Source organism: Drosophila willistoni (genome assembly GCF_018902025.1).
Source record: "Drosophila willistoni isolate 14030-0811.24 chromosome 2R unlocalized genomic scaffold, UCI_dwil_1.1 Seg200, whole genome shotgun sequence".
Taxonomy (NCBI): Eukaryota; Metazoa; Arthropoda; class Insecta; order Diptera; family Drosophilidae; genus Drosophila; species Drosophila willistoni.
Window position 1 is genome coordinate 4,364,894 of NW_025814051.1, and position 7,940 is coordinate 4,372,833.

The following is a 7,940-nucleotide window of genomic DNA, read 5'->3' on the forward strand; positions in this document are numbered from 1 at the left end:
ACACTCAGAAAAATACTTTCAGTCACTAAAAATTCCTCCTTTTTTATTAAATTCAACTGATGTTGAAAGAAGACAAAAGAGTTTAGTTAAAAATCGAAAAATTTAAAGTTATTAAAAAACTGTTGAGTGTTTCCAAAATGTAAGCAAATTTCAAGTAATTTGTATTTTATTTGTATGGAGTTACAATTTTCGTATATTGCAAAGAATTAACAGAAGCATAAACACTGAATAATTTTAGGTAAGGCCTTTTAAAGATAACAAAGATAAGAAACTAGTATGTTTTGAGTAAAATTTAGCCAACTAGAAATTTTAATCTTGGTAAGGATCATCTGATCCTTTCTTGTGATACCTTAAATACAGAATATACTTATTATTTTGAACTAGATATATAATAATGGATCAAATGTAACTAGAAATTACTATACCATCCTAACCAAACAACCTTGTCTACTAATTTAAAGAGCGTTTGTGGAAAACGGAATAAAGTATTACATAGATAATAAAAACCTACAAAAGGATAAAAATTACTTAAGAAATCGAAAAGATACAAAAAGAAACAAAAGAGTTTATTAAGATTGCGTACTTAAATAAAAAAAATGTATTTAAATTTGGAATTTTTGGTAAAGATTTTACATAATCTTAAGTAAAACTTCTAAATTTATTTGAGGCATCTATTTAACTTTTCTCAGTATTCAGACTAAAAACATTGTTCAAACGACCGTTTTCTTTAACAACTTCTACTGGCCACATAATTAAATTTATGAGCTCTAGATTTTCCCAAAAATAAGTTAACCAACTGTGCTTTTCCCACTACTTAAGGGTTAACTTCAGTTAAGCCCTTTTCTTTGATGGATCGCTGCATAACTCGAACTTTTTTGCTTTTATTTTTATATTTTAAGTGTGCTAGAGTATGGGATTGCATAAATTAAGAATTTGTTAGTTTTTTTTTCTTGTTTATTTTTAAAAAATCATTTTTCACACAATTCTGCTCATCCAAACATACGTGAGCGTTCATTTATCAATGTCTGTTGCACATTTTTACATCGCAATGAAGACTTTCACCTTATCTCACTCCCTACATCTTCATCGTCATCATCCCTTTCTTGGCACTTCAATCAAGGCCAAGCTAAGCAATTCATTAATTGACATTTTTCACCTCGTCAGCAAAAGGCCTAGGCCGAAATCAAAAGAAATGTCAACCCATGACAATCACATTCAACACTTGCCAAGATCTTTCATTAAATCCAAAGGGGTTAAGAAGTGGTAAGTGCCATTCCCTATTCCAACGCATTTACACTCGCATCCATTTATCAAAATTCGAAATTTGGATTCGGATACAGACTGGTGGTCGGGGATATGAGGGCTGGGGTGGTGTCAGACTTAAACAAATGAAAGTTTAAAGACATTAATTTAAGCCCCTGGAAAATGCCATTCCTGAAAAAATAATAATCAACATTAATCAGTTGGCTTAAAGAGGCTAAAATGCTTATCGATAAACGAGATGAGACAAGACTTGTTTAGGTACCGAGCCTCGGTAGGAGTGCGAGTCCCTCTTTTACTGAGAAGCTTCTCTGTCATCAGGTATAATCATTATTTTCATCGGATTTCTTTTTCTCCCCCATACACAAAAGGAGACTGCGTGTTGTTTACCTTTTGCCGTGGAGCCGCCTAATTGATTACGCCCCAAAAAACCATAGGCAACCTTAGTAATCGTTGGCATCAAAAACAACCAAATTCGAAACAAAAAAATTCTCTTCTCTGCTAGGCAGAGGGATGGCAACGTGTCATTATGGTGAGTGACGTGAGTGGAAAGGATATAAAAATATCAAAGAAGCTAACTTCGGCTATGCCGAAGTTTATATACCCTTGCAGTATACTTGGCAATAATATTTTTCCTTTTTGAAATTTCTTTCCCTGCAACTCAATTCATCAATACACAAACAAAATATTATTTCTCTTTTTACCACAAGTTTTTCTTCTTCCATCATTTTTTAAGCAAAGCACGGCACGCATACACATACAGTTCATGTAGCGTTGCGTCTTTGTGTGTATGCGTGTGCTCTGTTGATTTGATGATGGCAGTAGTAGGCAGCAAGCAGCGCTGCCGGCAGCGTTTGAACCGATTTATATTGACTGTAACTTGTGTTCTATTTATCGGATCAGATTCAAATTTTGGGATCTGAGATTTTATATCTATTACTATCATATTGGTAAATTTCATGGGGATACTCCAATTTTTGCAAAAATGTTTCTTCTAGAGCTATATGATATAGTGGTCCGATCCCAAAGATTTTCATACTTTATCTCACCCGGTTAAAAAAAAGCTCCCAAAAAAAATTTCATCCCGATAGCTCTTAAGATGGCTGAGTAAAACGCGTACGCACCGACGGACAGACGGACAGACGGTCAGACGGACAGACGGACATGGCTATATCGACTTAGCTTCTCATGCTGATCAAGAATATATATACTTTATGGGGTCGGAAACGTCTCCTTCTGTGCGTTACAAACATCTGACCAATTTTATAATACCCTCTGCAAGGGTATAAAAATGACATGCAATTTAGTTCATGCTACCATTAATGAATGATTCACAACTTTAGTTTAAACACAGCTTGAGCTTCTTTGAGTTGAAAAATTATTACATAATAGAAAATATTCCATCCAAGTTTAACTATTAAAGTTAATTACAATTATTTGTTTAAACTAAAAAGGTAAACCATAAAATTTGAGAGCCATGCATAAATTTTACATTTCTTATTGACAATTTGTTCTTATCTTTTGATTGATATCAGACAATAGTGCACTCAGAACTCCCTTAAACAAATATCTACTTTGCACTTAAAAAACACGCACCCATCACTAACAATTTAACCTTTTTTTCCCAGTTGATTCTTCATTTTGGTCGCAAACTCCTATACTCTCGATGCCGTCCGATTAGTTTACGGACGAGCACCCGATTTTGCCCCCTCAATCTAGACCAGACCAGACCAGAACATTCCCCCAGTGATTTTTATCGCTTGATGGCTTTTGATGTTGATGAAACATATTTTTGTATATTATATATGTCTGAGGTATTCATACATATATCTAAATATTTCCATATTTATTTAAATTAAAATTCAATGCATATTTGCATTTGATTTGGGAATTAGTTTTCTTTTCAAGATTAGAATCGCAGTTTCACCCAAACGAAGATGGATAAGCCTGTGAGACAAACTAACCCAAGGGCACCGAAGTTTGAATACCCTTAGCCCATGGATATTATTCCAACTTGTGGGAAAAAATGTATATTTGCGGCAAGAAAAAATGTATAAATTGGTAAACATATGTAAATATTATGTGTATTGAAAAATTTTTGAGAATTTCGCTCAATACTTAAAAAAGTATTTAATTATACAATTATCAATGAATATTCGATATTTGTTTAAGATTTTAGGAAAAGGAAAGGAAGGGATTGTAAAAAAAAACTACGAGATGGATAAAGTATAATCTTCCCAATCGAAATATAATTTGTGTGTTGCAAACTTTATTAAAAACCGAAAATGCCACAAATATCAGAAGTACATTAAAAGAAATTGTCATCTCGATAATTTTAGAATTTTTGTTTATTTAATATATACGTATATACATACACATATATATTTTTTGTTTCGGGGCTTAGTCGCATTTTGTTTATTCAGCAAGCATCCGAAAATACTCATTCAAACTCTTTTGCCTGGAACTAATACCCATAAATACGCTCGCTCATCCACAGGCTTGACCCACAAAACAAAACCTCATCTACAAAACCCAAAACAAACACATAAATCACCAACAAAACAAAGAAAACAGGACTCAAAAATACAAAAAAAGAAAAACGAAAACCAAAAACAGCAACAACGAAAACGGGTCTTAAATTTAAAAGCAATCTGCCTGTGGATCCTCTGGTCCAGCCCGGTGGCCTTTGGCCAATTTTCTTATTAAAAACAACAGAGCCAACAAATGTTTACCAAACACAATTCCAGCAAATCCTGCATCCTTCTAAACTGTAAATAGAGCGCGCAGTGAAAGTGCGGACAGACAGACGGTCGCACAGGAGGAGGGTAACATGGCATGGCAAAGAAGGGAACGGAAAGGAGAGGAAAGGACACTCACTTGCACACACGCGAGCAAGGGCCAACACACAACACACAAAAATCCTTACTTGCCACCACATGCTGTGTGCTATGGCAGTTCCATTGTCCGAAATCGAAACCCCTACAAGACGGGCAAAGGGGCAAAACAAAAAAAATAAACCAAAAAACGTTTTGTACTCAGAGCTGTGCTAAACCCATTAAAACGAGCCTCGCCAAAAAAAGGATAAGATATAGTAAAAATAGCAATAGACTGAGATAGGGTGGAGAAGTAACAGAGACAGCAACAAGGCAACAACTTCCGTTGTATATACGGATTTTTTTACTCTCTCCCTATCCCCATTGACTTTCACTTTTTTTTCTAGGGCGAAGGAGCTCTAGCTCGGAGTCTCTATTCTAAAGCAACTGCTTGAGATGGCAAAATATTTGCAAAAAGGACTCTCTATAGTGGTCAGTCATATGTTAACAGGAACATTCGAATAGTTTCGTAATTAAAGTATATACTAAATTAAAAATATTAATTTTGATTATGTCTATATTCCTATATCTATTGATTCCCTGATCAATCATCAATCTTTGTCGAATACTACTTAATTTACTGAGCCAAATATCGTATCGTAAAGTTTCTAATTCAGTCCTCGTCTATCAAGGACAAGATGTCTTTGATGTATTTTTGGAAAGTACGACCGGATAATTTTTTTGAAAAGTTAAATTGGAGCTACCCATTTACGCACAATTTATGTCAATCATTTATTATAATTTCCGATCGGCATATATCGAGAAATATTTAGGTACTTGGAATTATCAATTATTTCAAAATTTACTAAATAAAGGAGTATATTTATATTAAGAGTGAAATAATAAGGTAAGGAAATAACGTTTTCTTTCCAAATTTTACCAAAATTATTGGAAACGAACAGTTTTTTATGTAACATGATAAACCAACTAAAATTAATTTAAGTGTCTTTGAGGTTTTTTATGATATAATTTTGTCAATCTTTTATTTGCAATCTCGGCTGACTAATTTATCCATAGTTGGCTTCACTTTGGTCAATCGCTTTAGTGACTGAATAAATATTTGGACATGGATTGATTAGTGGTCGCCTGTCGCCTATTCGTGACTTCGTCCTTTCTCCACTAATCAAAATGGAGGGCAAACCAATTTGCTGCCTGCTTCAAACTTTAATCGAAAATTTAATGCCATGTTTCATGTTGTCTAACTTTCCCCCTCTTCCCACAATGCCTGTCCCTAAGACATACACACACATACACACACTCTCTTTCACTCCTCAAACAACAACTAACAGCACAAACATCAATCAAGCCTCAAGTTTTTTTTTTTGTCGTTTTTTCGTCGACATTGTCAACTTGTGGATGGGTCCTCCGCCTTTGCCCCCGCCAGGCAACGTCTTGAGCATTCACATTCGTATTCCTATTTCTTTGGGATTCGAAGTTAGACGATAGAAGGAGGCGTTAGGGAGTATGGTGGATTGGATAAAACCACCCACATGCCACCTTATGGCTCCCACATGATTTACTACAACATTTCCTGTGGCCGCTCCTCATTCGGCTGGCAGCTTGCCGACTCCTGCCGCCTCCTTCTCCTAAGTCCTCGTGGCTGCCTCCTCATCTGCCTTCATCCTGCTCTGGTGGTGGTAGCCTGCCATGTTTGACTTGATTTCGTCTAAATTGAGTTCAGTATCAACAGAAAATACTTCCGTTTCCTTCTCCTGCCAAAGTCTCTTGGCTGGTTGTCTGTTGTGTACCTTTGCTTGATTTTGCGTTCTATTTTTTCCCCAAAAAAAATAAAAGAAAAAACCAACAAAAAAATAAAGGAGACGAATGAAGAAAAAACTTGCAAAAAGTTTTGCTCCTAGTTTCGGTGTCGTTGTCGGTGTTGGAGCGGGTTCCTGTGTTTACATTGGCAGCTCTTCATTCTCGTCCTGGCTTGTCCTGCTCATGGTCCTCCATTCAGTCCATGGTGGTGCTGCTGCTGGTCCTCCTTCGTCAAGGTGTTTGCTTTATTTTGAATGCTTTTTATGTTCAATTTGTTTCAATTTAATGTTGTTTTGCTGCTGCCAGAGATCAAGCCAGAGCTCGTTGTATTTTACATGAATTTGAAATGTGTGCGCAAAATGTGCACCTTGTATGATAAATGGTATTAAAGGATTTGCGTGAATAAGAGAGTTAGGACTTGCCAGTTTTTCCATCTCGTGCTTCTTCTCATTTCCCTTATTTTGTTGAACTTCCAACTAACGAAAGAGTTTTGAGCAAAGTGTATGTGCGGGAAATGGATAAGTTTACTAGAGGATTAGATGGAGAATTTGATGTTCGCCAACGTATCTTATACATATGTGTATCAGAGTACTACAATATATAGTAAGATAACTTATTGTACATACTAAACAGTTGCATGAATGCATTCAAATATATACTTGAGACATTCAGTTATACAATGAAACCAATGAATGAGGCTCAATGTGCTAAAGTAAGATTAATTTATTGACTAAATGTATTTACATACTAACTAATAAACTTTTTCAATAATTACTTAGAAACAATAGCAAGGAAACTGTTGGTGTTTAGATTATATAAAATAAGCTAACATTAAGCCAATTATAATATAGAACGAATGGAAATGTATGTCAATGTTAAGTATGTAACCCGATTATAGATATCGATGGCTCATCAGTCATAAGTAGATTTGATATGGTCAGCAGTAAACAATAAAGACCTAGTTAATCAATAAAAACGTACTTTGCTGACCTAACACTATGCACTGGTGAGCTCGCTATTTTGTACTATAAAAGAAATGCATTATTCTTAGTAAGATCAGATACCAATTGTAGCTACATCGGGTGTGCATCGCTGTGTCTTTGGCCCCCATCTCTACCTTTGTAATCTCACTCCGAGGTCCACCCAATTTATGTGTTGGTTGCGACAACCTTTAGTCACTGGTTTATGTGCTAGTGCCTAGATATATATATAAATAAATAAACATTTAATAACTTCAAGAAACACTAACGTCTTTCATTGAACATTTTGGTGACCCCGACATTGGCGGCTCCAAGTTAAAAGAATAACAGACTTGGTGAAACCGTCATCAAGCGAGAACATTTGGTCAACTCAGGCGACCAATCTCTCAACAAAAAGGAAACTGGTCAACTAGGCGACTACTTTCTTTGCACGCTTTGGACACGACAATCCTAAGCGAGGGCACAAATTGATGAACATCTCACATCAATCTGGGGTCCCGACTAAAAACATCGCAATTGATTAACTTGGCAATCATTGCGTAGCCACCTTGGCGAATAAAAAAGATTTATTGGAAAAGTAGGAGTTGGTTTTCCGCAACGGGGTAGCAGTGCATACCCATTGAATAAAAGTTGATCAACTAGGCGATCACTTTATAAAAAACATTTAACAACGATTTGTGTCAACGAGGCGACCAAATCATAAAAAGTTATTTTTTATATAAAAATAAAGTTTGATCAACTCAACTCTGTTGCATTCCCTGGCGTCAGCAATATCTGACCTAGTTAACTCGGTCAGTAACCCAGGTAGTACGCACGAGTATAGATTTTGGCATTGATCAGCAATTTTTTAAACAAAGAAAAGAAACTCAAAAAATTGGTTTCACTGTCGTGGCAGTTATCAGTGTAAAAGAATAGGTATATTGGAAATAAAAATAAAACTATTATTAAAACACTAATCAAAAGGCAACTTCGATTTATTTCTTATTCTTATTTGTGCTACACTTGACCAATTTTAGGAACGAGTCGGAGCGTTCCCTGTCTTTGACAAAATAAATAAACTCCCATCGGG